We start from the raw sequence: 22,230 nt of genomic DNA on the forward strand, positions 1-22,230 counted from the left end.
ATCAGTTTTAGGCCTTGTTAGTGCAATTCATTAATGATTTTACAACTTTTCCCAAATACATATGATGTGACTGAGCAAGTTTCCTAACACTTTTGGAGGGAAGTGTACATATGGCTCATTTAATTTTCAAGTCAATCATATAGTATTGGCTTTCACTGCAAGAACAGTTTTTAATATATGCAAGAATAGTTTTTATAACTCAAAATAATTTGTTTAGTCATGTCATTGTCATATTAATGAGTGATATATGTGTAGTATGTACATACATAAGTGTTCGCTGATCATTTACATTTCTTTAACCTTTTTTCATGCTAGCTGCCCGAGGTCTCGGCCTTCGTCATTGATGAAACTCTACGGGTGAGTGAATTTACTACCTAATTAATACTATATAGTTGTTAATACAATAGTAAAATATTGATAGTTACAAAATTAAATTTCATGTTATACGTTTACATCTATATCACTTCTTACGATTTTTCTATCATTCAGAAATCACACATCTCTCGTGAACAACGAGGTTCCCTTTAGCTGTCGATACTTTTTAAGTAAAATTTAAAAAGTACTAATTACATGTTTCCTCACCAAAGGAGTAACTTCCACTTTTACCACTTTCTTAAACGATCATTCTTTCTGTTACTTTTTATTTTCAAGCTTCTAACCATAAGCACCTACATTTTAAGAAAATTGATTTTTAAGAAAGACTCACGCGAGTACGCGCATACATGAAACTTAATTACGAAAAAATAAATTACCCTGCTCGAGTGATTAATAACTAGTATCAGCAATAAATGCACACATACATGCGCGTGTAATACTTAAATTGGCTCGACCCCGATGTAATTGACATGGCGAATATCACTTCTCATATGTTGGCGACTTCAAAGAGATTTATTCGAATCGATCGAACGTTATCCAGCATGTAACCGCATCGAATGAACGAGTTGATTAATCGTGGGATATAGCGACATACTCGTACTCATCGCGCGAGATATACGCCGAAGTACGTAATTGAATTGACTAATACAGAAAACCGAAACATAATAGCGTGACATACAAATTCATAGTTGCTGTACGATACGATCAAGCGAGGAAATCAGCTAATGCAGGCGTAATTGCAATGTTCCGCATGCACACTTCAGCAGGAAAGCATAGGAAGGTGAAAGGTTCGTGTTTCCACTTTGCTTCCTCACCTTGGCTTATTTTTCAATTAAGTGAACATTGAGAACCCCATTTGCCCATTCTTCGGAATATTTCTTTTTTTCCTTTTTCTTGCAGGAAAAATTCGTGTGTACAACTTGGTCCTAATTTTGCAATTTTGGTGTATAGTTCGAAGAATTAAAAAACGACTGTTTTGTGTTTCTTTTAAGGTTGATTTCACAGTTAAGATTTAAATCTGAAAGAAAAAACTACACTGGGTTGCCACACGAATTCCCTCGTTGGATATGGTAGGACAAATCAAGAGCTGGGAGAAAAATAACGAGTGTTCCATTAGTATACTGCTCAACTATGGAAAAAAGCAGTATCTACTAAAAATATTGTACTACTATTTCACACTAAAACAAGACATAAGATGTTCAAAATTATCCAAAAATACAAAGTATACAATTTCACATTTTTCTGTAGTTATTACCTTTCTCCATAGTTGGGCAGTATGGGTCTAGACCCTAGACTCGAGGGAGACCTTAGCAACGTAACACAATAGGACATCCATTACTTCATCTCTCACCTATCAATTTGCCACACTATATCTAAGAAAGAAATTTTTGCAGCAACCCTGGAACTACAGCTCTACATTAACTAACAATTCTTCAAGAAATTAGAAAAGATTTCCAAGTAACGAGAGTTTTAGTGTAGCTTTCTTCGCCATATCAGACGACTAAGCCACGTAGATTTACAGAGATTCCGAGGTTTAACTATAAAATACTCTAATCCTCAATATCGTTATATTGGCTGGCTATCAACGGATACAGTCTACTCATGGAATTCCGTCTCTCAGTTTAATCGCTAAAGAAACGTAAAATGCCCTACTCCCAAGTTGCAGTAACTATAGGATCAGAGAATTAGCTCAAAAGTCTGTATCTCGTAGAAAGTTCGACAGCTAGTTCGAGGAAGTCAATCCAGCGTCTAACGAGGCCATCGAGAGCATCGAGGCGTTCAGCTTCGCCTTTCCCCTATATAGGGAGCTGAGATTAGTGCCAGGTCTCTGTTCATCCTGCGGTGATAGAATCCGAGCTTTCGTTCTTCCACTGTTCTCTCCGCCCCCTCCTCTCTGTGTCTCAAATTTTGACAGAGCGTAATATCTTCGGAATTACTTACATGGAGCCATGTTCCTAGAAAGGTCAAACAAATGTATTTCAGTGATCTACTTGTTAATATATTGCAGAGTCAGTCCCAAACTTTTACTTATCTTCTAAAAATGGAATGTTAATGGATATGAGTACCTATTCAATTTTTTATTAAACAATTTTGGGAAGGTAATACTACTTATTAGTTATTTGTAAAGGTGGGTCTACACTGCATGTTATGTAACAAAGTTATGTAACTTTCTAGGAAACAAAAAAGAAACATACATATGTATAAGAGAAAAGGGATATGTATATGTATAACATTTCTCTTTTCTGTTTTTTTAAAAAGTTCTATAACGTTATTGTATAACATGTATTATGGCTTCACCTTAAGAAAGCACTTGTTGCAATAAATACAGAATTTGTTGAATATTTTTGTGTACACTGTATATGTGTAATATTTTTAACAATATGAAGGTTTTGTAAATATTAAGTTGTTGAATAGTTCGAATTAGAATAATTAAAAAGTTACAGTAATATTATAGATAATTTTCGTTGAAGTGAATACTTGGTGACACATTAAAATTTGTAACATATAATAGACTTATATGAAATTATTATTAATTATGTGTAGAGTGGATCAGATAACCATAATCATTTAATGGGAAACTAATAAATCAGTCTCAATTATTCTGACCTCAAATTTCATAATTCCCATAGGGCTTTAAATCTATGATAAAACAACTAAATGGTTGAGAGTGAAATTGAAGTGCAATGAGGTATAACTACCAAGGTGCTCATAGAATAATAATTATATTACTACTATCATTATATATATATTTCATATCTTCAAATATTTGACAGCTTTAAAATCTAAAAATAAAAACAAATCGAAATTGCAAGCTAACATTCCTACAGAAAATTCTCAGACCAAAGAAAGACAGAGAACATCGTGTTGCAACTTAAATAGAGATACAGGAAGAAGGGTCTCACATCCACAGACAATTTTTAAAAGTTACTGAAAAGTGACTTGTACAGCGTTCCTTTTATGGTAGTCGTTTGGAATGGATTATTAGTTTAAAGCCCAAAGAAGCCCGAACTTTAATCAGGATTTCCAGAATTTGGTTTCACCAGCTCAATAGCAATTGACGAACCGGAACCTCATCTTGAAGACCAGCGGACGAACGAATACTAGGATGACTGTAACGGATTCGAGGATTACCAAGTTGGCTTTTCCTTAATTGGTATCCTTTCGTGTGATCCTCCCTACAGGACCGACCATTCTTGCGGAATATAGTGTACTGTTCCAGATACCACCACAGGATCCTGAATATGGCGAACTCTTTTCCAGACGAATCAAACTTTTGAAATTAGACCAAGCTATTTGTTTGATAGTATTCAATATTTCCTTAACAGAAACATTGACTTCGATTTGAATTTTCAAATATCACAAATTAGTGTTTTAGATACTTTATCTTTCCAAAAATCCAAAATTGTATGACTATGTTGTCAGTAACGAAAAAATTTACCATTTAGTCTTCCAAATTAGATCTGCCAAAGGTAGTTTCTGTGGAAACAGTTTTTGAGATAACTCAAGGACCAAGTTCTAATTTTTCATTCTCCAAAGTATATTTAAAAATTTTGTATCTTTTCACGTTTTCTTACTCTGGAGATAAAAAATTAATCTTCCATGTTTACTTTAAAAAGAAATTCAAGTACAAAAACAGATAATTATATTTTGTGAATATTTACATACAATTTTTCACGTGAAAAATTCTTCTGTAAGTTACCTCGAGTTTTCTCGTCAGCAAGTTGAAGAACCATTTAATATTGCAAAATTATATTTTGTAGAATCGTTTCTACTTTGATAAACAACGTGTATTCAAAAACATATATTTGTACATATACAATTTCTTTCCACTTGTTTCGCTACATTTTTACTAGCTTCGAATCTAGGATCGTATTTAACACAATGAAAAATAATGGAAAAAGGTTGCAATATATCTATCTAGCAAACTGCAAGTGCAAAACTTGTGTGCGTTGTCGCCATTCGTAATGGCTTTGAAATGTTGCGGTTACGAGACACCCTAGAATGTACACCTAAGACCCAACATTTGTACAGCTGTGTGAATGTTGTATTTGCCTTCGAGCGGTACCAAGAACAGACTAACGTCAGAAGAAAATCATGCTGGATTAATGGCGAATCTGGCAAATATGGATGTTTATTGAAGAAAATGAATGTGTGAACTTCAATTCAAATAATTATTTTTTAAGTCTGCGATTAATTCCTTTTGCAGAAATTAACTGAACTTTTACAAATATTTCCTATTTCTATGAATTATGAATTGCTTATCCTTAGAAATATATTATACTTTAGAAAAAATGCAGATTACACAATAAACAAGTTTTCAGTTCTAAAAATTCTGAAAAAAGTTTCAAAGAAGCAAAGGAAACTAAGAGCGTTAAAACGTGATCCGCGTGTCTGGAAACTGTTAAGTAGTATAACCCTATGTTTGGTCAGACATCGATGAGTACAGCTACGGCGTCTCGTCAGACTATCTGTGTAGTATAGCTATTGTTCCTTGGCAGACATGGAAACTTAAAAATTGCGATCTGTATTATAGTACTGGTATGAATATTATTAACCAATAATTTACTATAATATAATTTGAAGATTATAATAATTTATTACACTTCATTACGTATTATTGAGTTTCTTGTATTTACGAGTAAATGAAAAGCAACTTTACCACCCTTTAAGAATGGAATTTTTTTTATTGTAATATTTTTTCAATGTTTCACACTAAGTCTTTAATCCCTCTTATTCATTCTGTAATTCTGTTTTCATTGAGTCACTCATATTTGTCATCTTTTTAGTCACTTCAATAATTCGCTTGCACTCTTAAGACGAGCCTTGCTTTAAGAAAACTTCATTTTACCATTTTAAGGTAACATTATTTCATCGTGAAAGCAAAATTCCCTGCGATTAAACAATAAAATGTTAGCTGCCACGTTACAGCATTCGCCCGTCCATTTTCTTTTTATCCTTCGGTGCTTTACGCTCCAACCTCGGTCTTTTGTTTCTCACCAAATTGTATTCTCGTTATCGAATTAAAGTGAAAGCAACATAGAGCGAGGCTGGGGAAAGGGTTTCCCTCGAATTTCCCGATAGGAAAGAAGTTTCAAGGAACACATTGCGCTGAGAGCTTCTGTTTCGATACAAGCGAAATTGCTATTACCTTCGGGCTTCATTCCCTTGGTTTGACATTTGTAAGAATGCTCTGAATTTATATTCGGTGGAAATTTTGTATACCAACGTTTTTTATACGATACTTCATTTTTCAAATACCACATTGTGTAATTTGAAGAAGGAGGCATACAGAAAGGGTGAATGCAAAAACTTAAAATAATATTCATTTTTTTAATTGAAGTTCAGGAAACAGTAGTTAAAATGAATCATCCAAAAAGTTTATGATATATTTGAAATATTTTGAATAAAACTTATTTGATAACTTAAATATCTTGAAAATACAATCAGCCTTTCGACTAACTGAAATTATAGAATCTGATGTTGTGTCAAAAGTAAATATATTTCTGATGTACTGATTTGATAAAAGGTAAAAGCTATTATTGATGCTTGAATAGAATATATGCATAATATAATATTGAATTGTAAAATACCTATTACCTTCACTTCAGGGTTGGCAGTACGTCGTTCTTTTTTCAACTGTCTTAGCAAAATCAAAGACTTATTTATATACTAGAAGACGAGAAGGAGAGAATCTTCTACTCTAAGGAAAACGAATTTATAACCTGTTTTCCGACGTTCTTCTTATTAAACGAAGAACGAGACAAGAACCAGACGGTGAAAGATTCATGAGTGTATTTCTTGCAGTCCCATGTCTTGCTTTTTACTGTACAGTTAACTTGCTGTAGGATGAGATTGTTCGCTTCACTATTTCGTCAGATAAACTCATAAAGATTTTCTATTTCAATTATGAGGGACATTTCCCCTTTTAATGACCAGAAATCGAATCATAAGTGATACTGAGAATAGCATAGGTATATTTCACTGATAATCACACCTTGTCAAAACAAGAGCCATATTTCGGCTATCAGAAATATTCGAGAATCATATTTTCTATTACACCACTATTTCATATCTACACATATGTATAATTATTGTACTTCGAAGCATAATTAATGATTGCTTTTAGGTCCAAAAATTGTCGACATTTGAACTGCTATAACATTGCAAAAAAAAATCGTACAGCAGTGGGCCTGCGCTAATTTGAAAGGGTAAAGCCTCCACTTTTTCACCTCTAACTTAAATTTTCTCAAAGATGCTTTTTTACTCGGCTGCAGGGGGAAAGAGAGAAGCTAGTGTTCCCTCGAAACTTTCCTAAATTCATACGTCTACATACGACATAATAAATTTTTTCCGCGCCTCATTCTACCAGAAATTTGAAGGCAGAAGTCTCCTCTTTCCAATGAGTCTTTAAAAAGTGACCTACGATTTTTTTTCACCGAGTTATCGCAGTTTGAATGAAAAGTGGGCCCCTAACATCAAAATGACACAATGATCCAAAGATCAAAAAAAGTTGTAGATCTTTGAACTCCTGTAACTTTGCGAAAAAAAATCGTACAGTAATGAGCTTTGGCTCATTTTAAAGGGTAAAGCTTCTACTTTTTCATGTCTGAATTGAACTTTCCCAAAGACAACCTTCCACAGGGCTACGGGGCAAGAAAGAGCAAGTCTAGAATTTATGCCTTACTACTAATTCGAAAATTTGATCATGAGTCCATGTAGGTCTATCATACAACAGTCAGTAATAAACTGCAGGCTTTCATGCAATTTATCATTTTCATAAACACAGTTAAAGAAAGTGGACTCGAATAAAAATATGCTTCATCTCTACATGCATTCTATAACATTTTACACATTTCAAGTTTCTCTAAATGCATAAAAATCCGCAGTCTAAATCCTAACAGTCACTGACAACAGAGTTACGATTCCCCTTACGGAAGCAACGAAAGAAACAAAACCCCCCTTCTCAGTGGGAAAGTTTTCGCCAAACTCTTCGTCCCTGTATCACGTTCACTTTCCATTTTACGACGAAAGTTGCGCGCAGCAGAAAAATTTGATGGGGTTCGCGATCTGTCAGCGCAGTAAAGGCACGGGGAGGTGTTTTATCCAATTGTTATATCCGTGGCGGGTAGTACAGTGGCTTCGAAGAGTTTTCGATAAGCTGGACTGAAACTGGAATGAAATCCATAGCGATCGAGGGAGTCGTGCCTCCTTCGGCACGATTCCATCCTTTCGCCGTCATCCTGGAAACGAGTTTTCCGGAGCGACGGAGTTCTGAGTCAGGAATTACTATCGCGAGCCTCATGGCAGGATGTTCGTTAGCAGGATTTCTTTTCCCCTCGCCGACCAGCTGGCCACTCGACTCGAGTGCATTCTTATTCATCCGTTTTCCCGTCATTGTCGGAATCCCTTTCCTCGGGCGCGATTCATCATTCGCTTCGGGATTCATGGCCCTTCGAAGAACCGAGCTTCCGTCGCAATTGAATGGAAGAAATTACATCCCCCAAAATCTCCTTCGTTTTATTGAATTTTAAGAAACGCTTCATTATTTTCAGCCTGCCTCTCGTTTCCCAAATCCTGTGCATCCTGGATGCCATAGCGTAATGATGAGAATTATAGAGGCAGACGTAACATTACATATTAGGCGACCCTGGTCGCGTGACTCTCTTTACTGTCTGAGTTAACACTTTTTAATACTTAGTCGTGGTGTTTCACTTTGGTCTTGTCAAAAATTCTGAGTCAGTGGCTGTAAATAACACTCCTCTGTTTTGAATAATTTTATAGCAAATATCTGTGAGTCGTGAGGCGGAAAGACCTATGCCACATTTTCGAAAAATTTGAGTTGGTCTTGATTCAGATGCAGAATACGGAATTTATATTTTCAGAGAGAAGGAAGGGCATTGAAAGAACTTTTTTACTCAAAAATAAGGGCTCTTGAAGATACAAGTTCGTAAGAAAATATTGCAATTAAAAACCTTAAATGCTAGTATCTCATAAACATAAAACAGTAACTTAGGTCGTTCTGTCTTACAGCCACAGATACAGTAACGATATTGTAAAGAGGAAATACTATATATATTTTGCTTCTGATAACTGTGTCTTCAATATTCTTACAAATTTCTGTCCCGAATTTCAGGTAAAAATCCATACATATTCTCTCTTAACCTTCAGAAATTCTCCCTATAGATCTCCACAAACATCGATTACCGATCTGTTTATCCCAACTAAGACTCAGACATAGCAAGACATCAGTAAAAATGAGATAAAAAATAAAACACATTCCTTTTACATTCATTATATCGTAATAAAAGTATTTTAGAGAATAAAAGCATACATTTTTAACCAAAATTTACAATTTTATCCAGCTGTTAAAGGGTTAAACTTCCCGTACTCTGTTTTGCAAATAGATCAGCGTGTATTAATGACACATTGCATGTGTTTGCACAAGCACGTGCATGGAACCCTAAACGACGGCCACGCTGTGAAACCAATGACTTCAAACACCCCGCCGCGTCGCTTTGCCCTAATTTCGAGTTACGTTAGACCTCCGCAGCTGCGGGACCTTACCGAAATCGACGCAGAACGTGTCGGTTGGTCCCCCAGCTGGTCCCCAATCAACGTCGTCCTGCTTATCAAACTTCCAGCTCGCGACACGCGGACGAAACGACCAGGTTGAGGTGCCTGTCTGGTATTTGCATTTACACTCGCCGATGCTCACTCGCTGCCGCAGTAAGAACATTCCTGTAATTTTATGCAAGTGGAAAACCCACTTCGTGAGTGATGCAGGTTGTGTACTAATTCTTGACACGATTCGCCTTTACTCTGATCTTTATCCCGAAACTGTATATCCTTTACCATTAATTGGGACGAGGAGAAATGGTATTGGTAGCGTGACAAGATCGATGCTCAGTCACTCATATTCTTTCTAGGCAAATTGGAAAAGTTTGGTAATGTTTTTTGAAGAAAAATATTAGGTTCGTTGGAAAATATTAGTAAATGTTTCATGTTATGTAAGAGTGATTGAACTGTCTGCTATTGTTCAAATTTAATGAAATTAGTTGCTGCGTGTACTAGTCCTGCAGTTGTAATGTATTTTTATAAATTGTTGATAAAGTAGCTTTAAAATATTTAATTTGATCACTATGTTTTGGGAAATTGATTTATAGCTGGAAGCATTATTTGCGAGATCAGTGGAGTAAATTGTTGCATAACGAAAAGCATTCTTTTATTTTTTTATGAAAACTGATGATTTTGGGCTCGTACCAATCCACAACAGTGCTTGTCCAGATACCACGATAAGAATAAACCATTTCTTTTATTAATTACACTATTTTATTGTTGCAACCGTTCTGACATAATTTATGGACAGTGGCGTCCAAATATTATACAATGTCCTAGATATAAAATATCTCGGTTTTTTTATGAAATTGAAATTAAAATTGATGTAATACTGATTTGAAACTTAGCTTACACTTAAACTCACTATTACTGTAACATAGCAGTGAATTAATATTATTTTGATAATGAATTGGTATTGAATAAGTCTCTAATTTAATAATTCTTATGTACTTTTTCTATTTTTTCTGGGTTGAATACAGTCATAAAAAGGATCGAAAGATATATATCCTTCGTACATTTTCGCAAAAAAGAGAAACCCTTATTTTACATTTTTGCTTCATTTTTGGCACAAAGAGTAACCCTCTTTTCAGTGGTACCATAAATTACGCTCCAACTTCTCTGCAATGGTTGTATAATAATGGACATTCTGATTTTGTAGGAATATTTACCTCTCTTAAAAGATACTGTACTACTTTCAGACAGACAGCGTAAAACGCGATAAAAATTATCGGGTTAACGAGCCGCGAACTCTGCAGCTCTTTAATTTTCCTGGGTCGCGAAATCTCTCGTTAGCAATAATTGCATCACATGAAAACAAAACCATTCGGTCCGTGGATAGATCCAGTCGTTTTCAAACATCTTTCCCAAATTTTTCTTAAAAGTCACTGACAAAGATTTACAATTCAACAAACATTTCCTGGAATACAAATTTCGTATCCTATTTTCAGTATTGTTCTGTTCTTTACCTGTAGTAGGTGTAGAATTAGGTTTAATCTTTCGAGATCTTTATCTATTCTCAAAAGTGCACTAATAGCATAAAATTTAATTTGGCATAATAAAATAACAAAGTTAACATTGTCACTAATGCTAAGCTAGACTGCAGATGTGCAGGTATACAAATTCCTATTTTTATAAACACAATTAGAGGAATGGAACCTAATTAAAAACTCCCTTCAACCTCGAAGTATTACAAAGTATATTTAACTCTCGATATTTTGTACATTTTTGCATATTGTATAAATTCCATATTTTTTGCGTATCGAAGTTTCCCCTGAATGCATAAAGGTTCGCAATCTATTAGTGACCGAGAAATCAATACGACGTTAAACCCCAAAAGAAAGAAAAGTGTATTGCAGCAGTATTCAATGTACCTGTATTTAATTTGATTCAGTTTCACATAAATAACTACGCAAACGTAAGTAGCTTAAACGCATCTGAGTATTTATGATTTATCTCACTGCCACTTCCATACCTTAAAAACGAAGGCGAATCGACCCATGGTATATATAACAATTTTAGTTGAAAATAACATCCCAAATGTCTTAAGAAAGTTTGTCGAGTTCCTCGTGAAGCAGCCTGTGTATCATCCTTTGTAGTCTGGGATAGGCCCAAGGATGGAAACTAACAATCCTTGGGTGTCCTGGCGGATCTACTAGCATCGAGACCAAAAAGAGGCTCAACTGGTAGCACTGGCACATTTGTAACGAGACCTGTACTATAACTTGATCAATAACAAGGACGCCAGAAGAGGTCAATAAACTTTCTTTCGATGACTCCCGGAAAAGTGTTCGTGGCAATCTAAAACTGTAACTGAATTTGGATTTTCGCAGACAGTGGTGGCTAGAAGTAATAATGTGATGGAAGTCAGAGAATAATTAATTACTTGATCCTGCTATTTTACGACTTTTCACACAGGTCTTTCAACAATCTGCTTTCAATATTTGCTTCTAACTTCGTAATATTTTTTTCTTATTTTCATTTATAAATGTCGTTAATGCAGTTTAACGAACAAAGTCATAAACAGTCTATAGTGGGCGTTCTACAAGTGTCAGAAACTTGAAAGTTCAAAATAGAACGAAAATTAAGAATAACAAAATTACATCTGAAGTTTCGTTTTAGAGTTGAAAAATGTCAAAAGTTCGTATAAACCGACTAAATACATATTCTACTGTCGGCCTACATTAAAATCAGACTTAACGATTCAGTAGAATAAGTCACTGGAACAAGTCAGCTCAGACACGTTTCACATCTGACGTGTCCTTAACATTTAATAACTCAGAAATAGATCTCCAAGCGCAATTTCATTATCCCTGACTCTCCTTCCCATTTCACCACACAGAACAATCCCCTAAAACATCCCATACCCACCTGGAACACCTTCCACGACTCAAAACCAACGATTTATTACTGAAATAGACTCCGCCAAGTTCATTCATCCGTCTCCAAACCAGTCTGCCTTGCAGGCCAACAAGGACAGAGTAAAAGCGTGCTCCTTTTATCGCCTATTGGGGTGGCTGAACGACCTTGACAATTAAACGTCAAAATGATATGCCGTGTGCACGATCCCCGCGAAACAGTCCTGGAAGTTCACGGACCACGTAGCTCTGTATTTACATACGTAGGCGTAGATGCAGCCCATAGAGCGGGGGGAGGAAAAAGTGACGAAGTCTAGGCAGTCAGGGGCCAGAGAACGCCCGAGGCGGTGCCTAATGAGCTTCCTGTAGCATCGAGTCGTCGCCTCTACGGCTGCCATTCAGGGCCCGTGACAGCACGGTGATTCAGAATCCCAGCGAACGAGATCCGTGGCAGGGATGAGGCTCGCGAAGCCGGTTTCAATCGGCAGCTACCATGGCTATTGTTTCAACGGGCCGGCCCGAGCCGGGGAGACTTTCAAAACGTTTTAATAACCCGTTCTTCCCTTGGATGCTTTCCTGTTTTTTCTTGCGCGCTCGTTTCCTCCTTGAGCAACTTCGTAAAGCCGACTCCCGCGGTAAGAAGGAGCCGATAATTATGCGTGTTCGGTCTTGGGAGTTAGGGAACGACTGCGAGGCTTCCTTTTGGCTCCTGTCTTCGCTCGAGTCGGGTCGGATTCGACGATAGTAATACCATTTTCTGTGTCTGCGAGCGCCTCTGTGAGCCAACCATGCAGAATGTGGAGTAAAACTCGGTTCAGACGAGGGAAATCTTAGTTGGTTCTCTTGTTATTTGGAGGATATTCTAGGGGGTGGAATTGCGATATGTGATCAGCTTAGACGAGTCTGATGATGGCGGTTAAGTTGATCATTCTTTTGGCTAATGTGACACGGTTTGAGGGGAGCTTTCAAATTTTTGTAGCAACCCCTTGTTTTTAGAGTTTTCAAGACCACCTTCTGTTTTTTATAGGTAAATCTATCATTTTTTTACACCTATCTCTTAGAGAATATTGAGACGAATTCGAAATGTATCATAAGAAATACTTTTTTCTTCGTGTAAACCGAAGAAACATTTCAAAAATATCATTTATCTTAATTGAAACGATGTTCAAAATGGTGTCCACTTGCTGGAAATATCTACTGGCGTTGTTAGACGATTAATACTAATCCATTAACAGCCCTGAAAAGTGTTCAACAGTGTGGCTTGCGATTTCTCTTTAGTAGAATTTTGCAAAATTTTTTCAACTAAGAATTTTCTTTAATCTTGTTGGGTTCAGAAAAAAAATATTTGTTATAATACTTGTTGAATTCGTCTCAGTATTAAAGCTAATTAGATTAGCTTTGACAGGTTTGGAAGTTCTAGTATTAAAGAATGGTTTTAAAATAAACATATAGAAATAGATACTTTTAACATATCTTATTTTTGAAGAAATTGGAATTTACATATTGGACAAGCAAAGTCTGTTTAATAAAATTATTTCTGTTGATAAAAATATGTTAAATCATAACGTGAACGGTGATATCGAAAAATAATTTCGTAATAATTCTTGTTTTGGATGCAAATTTTATGTCGAATGGACTATACGGTCATTAGCGACGAATTTCGAACTTAAATTTTGGTTATATTAGTATATTTCAATTTTATAGTACAATTCTGTATATGTGAGCAATTGAATTTTCCATTTATGTAATCCCATAACGAAAGAACAGGATTTTCGTATTATTCTAGACGCCTTGCATATAAAATTTAGAGTTTCAAACAAACTCTTAATTCTTTTCGATGTCTCTTTTCATCTTTCATAAAAAATATTTTTCTTCGTTTCGCGTTCTCTTCTTATATTACTATTCGTACAGTTTTTAAGTGATATTTCAATTTGCAAATTCTCTTCAACATGTAAATGCGATTCTAGATTTTAATAAACGCGAAATTAAATTAAAATTCTTGTTGCGAAAACCACAGAGCATATGACAAACGCTGTGCCTTAATGAAAACTCATATCTTCGTACACAACGTAGCACTAGAAGGCTTATTACCTACATTTAAACGAGTAAAATAGCTACATCAATATTTGCTGGATATTCACGTAATTGTGAGGGTATACGTTTACCAAATTGCTTGTACTCGAGCCAAACTTTCATTCGAAATATCCATTACAGAAATCAGTAGTACAGCTAGAAGTTTTTTCACCGCCTCCAGTTCCCTCCTAAAGTACACACCAATTTGGGAAAGCAATTAAACCGTAATTTCGAAGCAATTCCGATTTCTCCGTATATTATTATGCTTATGACACATTCGTCGAAAATACAGATGACCCATAGTTCATTACAGCGAACGACGATCGCATAATTACAGACCTATATCTCTCTAATGTACAATCCACCTGTCCATAGTTCCGTTCGAAGGCATAAATTATGTAACAATTGATTTGTATACACAATTTTACGAGCTCACGCCCAAAATAATTGCTTGGATCGTAAATATTAGTATAGAAACTCCCTGTTGGAATGGCTATCGGTGCAGCGAACTCCTAGGGAATTCGTCGAGAGTTAGTGTTGTAATCAAAACAATACGTCGTGAAAGGAAATGACTTTCTTCGTCGTTTTCACGCGAAAGTTTTAACGAAATATAAATTTCATTGCAGGAACAGTGCTAACTAAGGGCGCAGTTATTAATCTGCGTTCTGCGTAAATTGAAGTTCGTTCCTGCTTTGTAATATCGTTCCCCAAATTATTTTATCGTTACAAACTGTGAACAGAGGCATGGTGTAATGCATGCACTTCGTTTTATAATGTTATTGAATTCGAATTTGCATGGAATTTACTTGGGATTTGCTATTCGTCTGTACAATAAATTATGCTAATATACATTTCGTAGATATCTTTGAGTTTACATTGATAATTAATATTGGAAGGACCACAGAAAAATTACCAATACGTGGAATAAAAGGAAATATGTATTATGTGTATTCGTTCCTGTGAATGTTAAACATTTGATTGAATTACCTTTGTGAGAAAAGTGGCTATAAAAGATTTGTGTTTCAAATATTATCTTTTTCAATTATACTGCGTACTACTATTTTTGTTTTGCATTTAAAATGGTGTGCACTTGAACAGGTTATCGATAATCCTCTTGGCATACATAAAGTACGAAGTTCAGCTACTAAATTAATTAATTTCTTTTATACAATTAAATCCCCTTTGTTAACATTAAATTTCACTTGTTTCTCCTTGTAACCATATCGTATTTTTCCTCTTTTTGTACCTCTGCGCAACCCAGAATTCTACCATTTCACTTCTACGTTCCTCAGCTCTTTCATCTCTACTTTCGAACACCTGTCTTTTTGCTTGCGCCTTTTCTCTTTGAACCAACTTCCACTCCGCTATTTTCTTTAGTTTCGATTTTAAACTGTTAGTCTATTCCATTTATTTCTACCCTACGTGCTTTACTTTTATTTCATTTGTAGTTTCTTCCGCGTCTCACCCTCAAATTTCCAATTTTTATTTCCCATTGAACAAAAACCCATTATTTACCCCTTCTCTGCACTCGATTCCATGGTAATATTTCATTGTATACCCTTTATTTTACAAATTCTTTTGTACTTCTATTTCCCTCTTTTAAACTCTTCTTAAATTTTTCTAAAATATACCATTTTCGATATCTCCGCTTTTTCTTTTTCATATATTTATTTTAATTCAAAATTTCATTAAAATTTTACTACTTCTTCTACTCTTATGCTTTTCATTCGTAATTCACGTTGTCAACAAAATTTGAAGTTATATATTCATTCAAATCTATCAGGTAAAGTTTGTATTTTTAGTAAAAGGGGGTTGATCTGAAAGAACTTTGCCCTTAAAAAAAAAGGAACGAGATTACACTATTACCATTTAGGACCCCATGAACGAACATCAGGTGTGATACTAACCGACGACGTTCAACAGATGCGAGTTTAATGCGTGAAATTATACATATATATGTAATCATGGCTGTAGGGTGACACAGGGCTGCCAAGTCCATTTGAAGTTGAACACAAGAACTTATACTGGACATGTTCAATTTTCTTGCATAAATATCGATAAAACGATGACCAGACTAGTGAGCAATATTTATGGCTTCTATTTATCCGTTTATGGCTTGACTAGAGAGCAGTAGAGAATAAGCAGTGTATTTACCTTCGTAACAAATTTGGATGCTCTATTAACATAGCTAAGTATTTCGAGAGCATTGCCACGTATACATATGAAATACATAGTATCTATAAGCTGAAGCAGGCCACCTAAATAACTCCTCTGTTTTTAACCCCTCAACGTGGATTGACGAGTCTTACTAGTCACAGAAAAAGTGGCCCTAGGCACAGAATGCCCAGTCCTGCTCGTCAAGACATTGGAAGTGGAGGCGTAGGGAAAGTGATTGTGCCCAACGTCTATTAGGACAAGGCGTATGTATTTTGACTCCTCCTGCACGTATATTTTTCCAGCGAGACGACTAATGGTTCTCAAGTGTAACAATACTTTCCCAGCTCGACAATAGTACTCAAATGTGTCCATACTTTCCCAAACCAACTACATGGTAACGTCCTCGAAGGAGGGTGCAGCTTTCCCACCAATTAGAAATTACACGCAGCACGACACTGCTCTTCGCCAAACTGCTCCCACGTTGAGGGTTTAATAACACGAAGTTTTAAAACACCATAAAGGACGATCCTACACAAATTATTCTTCCACGATACGTTTCAAATCATTTGTTGATTCAAATCAAATTCAAATTATGCTCGAAATTCAAATTATTTGTGTCGTTGAAAACAGAGAAGGTATTTAGGTGGCCTGCTTCAGCCTAGACACCCAATATTTCGAGAATGATAAATCAAACGAGAAAATGACACTTCGTCATTTGTCAATGCGTACGTCTAAATTCTATCCGTGCCAAATTGTTCCACTTGCGTCCTCCATTTTACCTCTGCTTCTCTTTCACTTCCAACTTCTCCCCTATAGAACATCAAATTCTGGTGTAGCCGCAACCCCCAGCTTCCCCTACCATCCCTTCTTTCCTCCGCGCATCCGATTTCGCCCTCTGTTCTCGCGCGTCCTCCCTTGCTTTCGCCGATATACGATGCAGAGAGGTGCATTACCGCGCTCGCATCGCCTGAATTTCCATCTGCTTAGCAACGGAATCCGCTTTACGTTCCGTTAGACAGAGAAGTGGTATTGCCTACCGATATATCAGGAGTGGGAAAGAAAGGCGAACGATGGTGGGGAGGAGCGGAGAGGTGGAGGGGATGACGAAAGGGGGCGAGGAAGGGGACGAAACAAAGAATTTACGTGAACAGTAATTTTCACTCTTTCATCAAACGCCGCTCACTATTGCTCGGTAAATCCACTATCAATTTTTCACGCTTGAATTATGCGGCACACTGCGTCGAATGATTTTATAATTCTCTTGAATAACGCTTTCACGATGGTCGTTTCAGATGAAATCGTAATTTGTTCCGTTCTGTGTTTCTGATATATTGGACCACTAATTTGTTATAAGTGGACTGCGGATTTTTGGGCATTTTTAGAGAAAACTTCGATGTGTGAAAAAGTAGGAAATAGACAATACGTACACTATTCAAATAATATAAAATATTGAAAGTAAAGCAGACATCAGAGGATTTTGAAAACGAAGCAAACTTTTACTCAGTTTCTGTTTCTTAAAATGTAATTATAGAAGTTTGATTTCGCATAATTAACCCACAGTCTAGTTTCAAGAGTAGTGACAGGATAATTTCTGGAGATTGTTGTGATTGATTCATCAGTTGACGTGGATTCGTTAATTCGAATTTAGGGGATTACACTAGAGGATAGCTTTCATGATTAAATGTTAATTAATAAGATCATGTTTATTGACTTCCAATACCGATTCCAGTTCTTGAAATAGTTATGAAGGACGAATTAATGTCATAACTGTCTGGGCTGAGAAAGATTCTAGCCGATATCGATTCCTGTTACGATTGCACAGCTGGTTATATCGATTCCAAAGCAGTTCTAGAACAATTTTATATCGGTTTTGTACCAGTTCAAGTCGAGTTTTAAATCATTCCTATATAAAAACGAAAAATTTTCAGCTTGTGACAATTCCAAAAGTTACTATTAGATAACTCATATAAATAAAAGTAGAAAAATACAAATTTCAGCATTGTAGATTCTTAATCTATTCTGTTTTTTCGCGAGCGAAGTGAGTAGTGAATGGCTGACCATAATCAATTCTTCAGAAAATATATTACTATGGTTCTCTCAGCCGTGCTTCCCTCTAAATTTTGGAAGACAGGACTGTTCAGATAACTAATGCGGTTCTGATAATAGGAGTTCACTGACTCTCTCTTTCATTAACGATTTCTCATTCTGATAATACGAGCTCATGTCCGGATAACAGGCACATCCATTTATCTTGTCTCCACTGACATTCAAAGCCAAACAAATTGACAGGTGAAATTGTTAGAATTATTTGTCGTTATTTGTCGTTATTTGTCGTAATAGTTAATCAATTTCCTTTGTATAATCGGCAAATTGTGACGTAAGTATTAAATAGCTTATTCCATGACAACTATTACCACTATTTTTTTAAAACTGAGTACTTAAGACATAAAGACAGATAAATAAATTCTTGTAAAACAATAATCCAAATTTTCTAATAAAGAAGTGTTTACGTCAACAAGGAAAGCAGAACAAAATTTACGAAATTTTCAATTTTTAAACACTCGATTATTTTAACATTTGTAATTCCAAAAACTGTCAAACCATTTAATTAAATTTTGACACCGATCGACTAAATCCACGGAAGAATGTTAATGAAATTGAAATTCCACGCTGTTTAAGGGTATAAGGGATGGAAGATTTTCCAAACACGCGGGATGGAATGACTGGTTGCTGAAACGACTAACGTCATCGTGCAGAAAGATAGATTATGGTTACCTTTCCGGGTGATGTACATTACCAACGGACGTTAGAATATACTTGCGTGCAATACAAATTTATGGCTGGTCCTCAGTATTGATGTTTTTGACCTATCTTTCATGTACACCTTTCAGAAAAGAATTATTTGAAAAAGATTTCAATCGCTCCTTATTTTCCGCGTTTATACATTTACATGACCCTTAAATATCTAAAAGTTACTTTTCTATCTTAAATAATATGTATTTTCAAAATACAGTCTCCTAAACCTCTTACGATAATCTTTCATAAATATTTGCATCACATAATGGATACTGTTATATCTTTTATTCTTACTTCAAAAAATTCTGTAGCATCTCTGAACTATCTCGTTGATCATATCTAAAATAAACAAAAATTGTTAGTAACATTCCTTCCACCTCTATAACAGATTCAAATAAATGCTTCTCGAATATTCTTATTATTTAGCTTATAGGACTCAAATCAAATTATCTACGATATTAGTTTGCACAGTACTGCATTAGGGCAGAGATTTATCCTCGCGCAAAGAGTATAAATCAAAGAGCCAGCTTGATAGTTTCTCTCTATGCGTCATTTCAGAGTAGCTACAATTCGTGAGACACAAAGCACCATGGCGAACTATTCCGTCCATGGCTAACTTCCTTCCAGCAGTTGCAAGCAAATACGCGAAATGATGGTCATGGACATTGATACAAGTTTGCTGCGGAGTACTGCAATAGCATCGAATTTCATTGGAATTTCGGTTATAATGTGCGCTGTATGCGAGTTAAGATCACTCCTGACGTCCACATTGTCTTACAACGAGAAAACCTGCTGTTTCCCTATGGAACATGAAATTGGATATAAGATTCTACTAACATTTGTGTAGGGTAATGTACTTGCTTAATTATTTGCGGAATATGGTATCTGCATAATTGTCATTGTCTAGAATGAAGTAATGAACACTTCTTCGTTTAGCATTAGAAATGAAATCTTCAAGTATTACTTGAAATAATTCTTGTATTATTTCATGTCAAAGTGAGCCAAGTCTGATCTGTACCGCTCTTTTTCTACTAGTAAGTAGACCACAGTAGTATGATGTAGCATTGATCATCCAATGGAATTTTGAAAGAGTGATAATGGATTATGAAACACTGAAAGCAGGATATTTGATTGACTGCCTTTTATTTTACATCACTATCTTATTTCCTTTTACTGTGCCAATTGAATTTTAAAATAACAATTAATCATTGCATTTTTCAAACAATGTATTCCCTGTTCTTTTTTATTTGGTTCTTTCAATACTGCACGAGATTTTTGAATTCACGTTTAATGAAATTTTAATGATTGAGTAAGAATAATATTGCTATCTTTCAATTGAGATTCGTATATAATAATGTTATAATAATTATAACGGGGTAATTTGTAAGATATAATAAAATAAAAAAAATACTCTTTAGAGGAATTCAAGATTTTACAAAAATTCATGGCGTGGTATTTTACTCATTCACTAAGGAAGCCTGTCCTTAGTAATTTCATATGCGGAGTACGCTTGACGATTAAAAATAATATTTGCTCTCAGTCGAGCTTTATGCGCAAACAATGCAGAATCGTGACAAAGATGACTCGCCCTTCACATAATTCCGCGAAATGTTAAATGGCCACGATAAAACACTGTGTCAGGTAGGAAAACAAAATATCGCAAGACGTGTCAAGTTTATTTCTGTAAATCTGAATATACAAAATAAATGCCGATCAAATTAGAAACAAAGAGAATTGGGAGAATAGTACAGTTTAAAATTTTAAAAAATACGATCTTTGTTTCTTTGTACGATGTGTAAGTACAGTTTAACAAGGAATGACATTTTGACAGTTGACACCTACGCTAGAATGATGTACTATGTGCTGGTTCCCAACACCATAGTTGCTAGAAACCTTGTTGGATTTGTTTTTTTATCCATGTCAGCCTAAAACAACGTTCCTCACTCGATAACACTATCTATACTATTTTTTAAAAAAACGCATTATGGTTTTTTACGAAGCTTGTCACCACATTTGTAACAGTGCGCGAAAGTGAGCAAACATAAATGATTAATTTACAGCACAAATAATGGACAGTACTAAATAGTGAACACAGTCACATCACTTTTATGTGGGTGGTAACCTTATTTGCAAAATTAGAGGCGTATAATTACAATTACCATGAGTATTAAATTTTCAATGAAAGTTAAAAGAGGAAGGGGTGCACTAAGCATTCAATATAAAAATGAATTAAAACTAGCTTTATTTAAAGCTAAGTACATCATGCTATTCAGCAATTAATTAATTATAAATTGTGTATATTTGGAAAGTATTGTCTTTATGAAGGAAATACTGTGGCGTTGATCAACTTCAGAGAAAATACGTTTCTTTCAATTGTCTCTATTATTTTGCTTGTTTACTTCGAGCTCAATTTTAAAATACATTTATCGTCATTTTTCTTCGCCGTTTGTTTTATAGAGCCAATCACTTTGTTGTATAGAACTCTTCTCAAAACTCACTTCTTACAGTGCGCAACGAAAGCAAAGAACACAAACGATAGTAGTAGAACAGTAATCAGAAACGTAAAACTGGCTGAAACAAACCGAGCAAATAGTAGATCGAAGAAAAGGAACGCGCAAAACAAACGAAAAGGTGAAGAGAAAAAGAGCAAAGGAGATACAGGCGAGGTAGAATCAAGAAGCATCAAAAGATGAACATAGTTGCCACGAAGAAGGGGATAAAGAAAGGCAGAGTGTCGGAGAGAAATAAAGAGAGAGCGAGTGGCATGCAGGAATAAAGCTCAATGAGAGGAAAAGCGAGGAAAGAAAAATCGAGTGCTTCTGAGATTCGCTGTAAAGGGGGAAAAGGATAAAAAGGTGCAACGGTGGTAAATGCAGCAAGAGCACGCCGCATATGTAGGTGAAACGAGCAACTAAAAAAAAAAATACCGATCCCTAAAAGCATCCTGCTTTATACCCATCCACGATGCATCGACACTAATGCTCGCTGGATGAAGCTTAATTAACATGGAGATCCCGGCGTGCAGTCGAATTGGAAATTACTTGAGCGAGTCACGCCTAAGATTAATCCTTTGGAATCCGTAGCTTTCGAGGAAGCTGCTGTTTTGTTTTATCAAGCGAGTCTCCGCGAACCAAGACACTTCGAATTTATAGACCAACTTCGCCGTCTCTCGTTCGTCATTTCTATTTTCTTATTCGTTGCCACACGGATCCCATGAAACGACGATGGTCTTGTTTCAGATAACTTTACTGTTCCTTCAGATCGATAACTAAAACGCGATTCCAGGGAGCAAAGTCGAAAGAGTCTATTAAAATGTGATAGGGAAACAAAAAGAAGAATGATTTATATATTTAGTAAC

General features: G+C 35.6%; 1 protein-coding gene across 1 annotated transcript in view; it reads left to right on the forward strand.

Moving 5' to 3' along the window:
- The first annotated feature begins 334 nt into the window (after positions 1–334).
- The window catches only part of Dip-lambda (Dpr-interacting protein lambda), a 78,252-nt gene continuing 56,356 nt past the window's right edge, over positions 335–22,230 (forward strand). The window contains exon 1 of the mRNA XM_076378950.1: positions 335–357. The gene's annotated coding sequence lies outside the window, so the exon portion shown is untranslated. The remainder of the gene's footprint in view (positions 358–22,230) is intronic.

Source organism: Calliopsis andreniformis, chromosome 5 (genome assembly GCF_051401765.1).
Source record: "Calliopsis andreniformis isolate RMS-2024a chromosome 5, iyCalAndr_principal, whole genome shotgun sequence".
Taxonomy (NCBI): Eukaryota; Metazoa; Arthropoda; class Insecta; order Hymenoptera; family Andrenidae; genus Calliopsis; species Calliopsis andreniformis.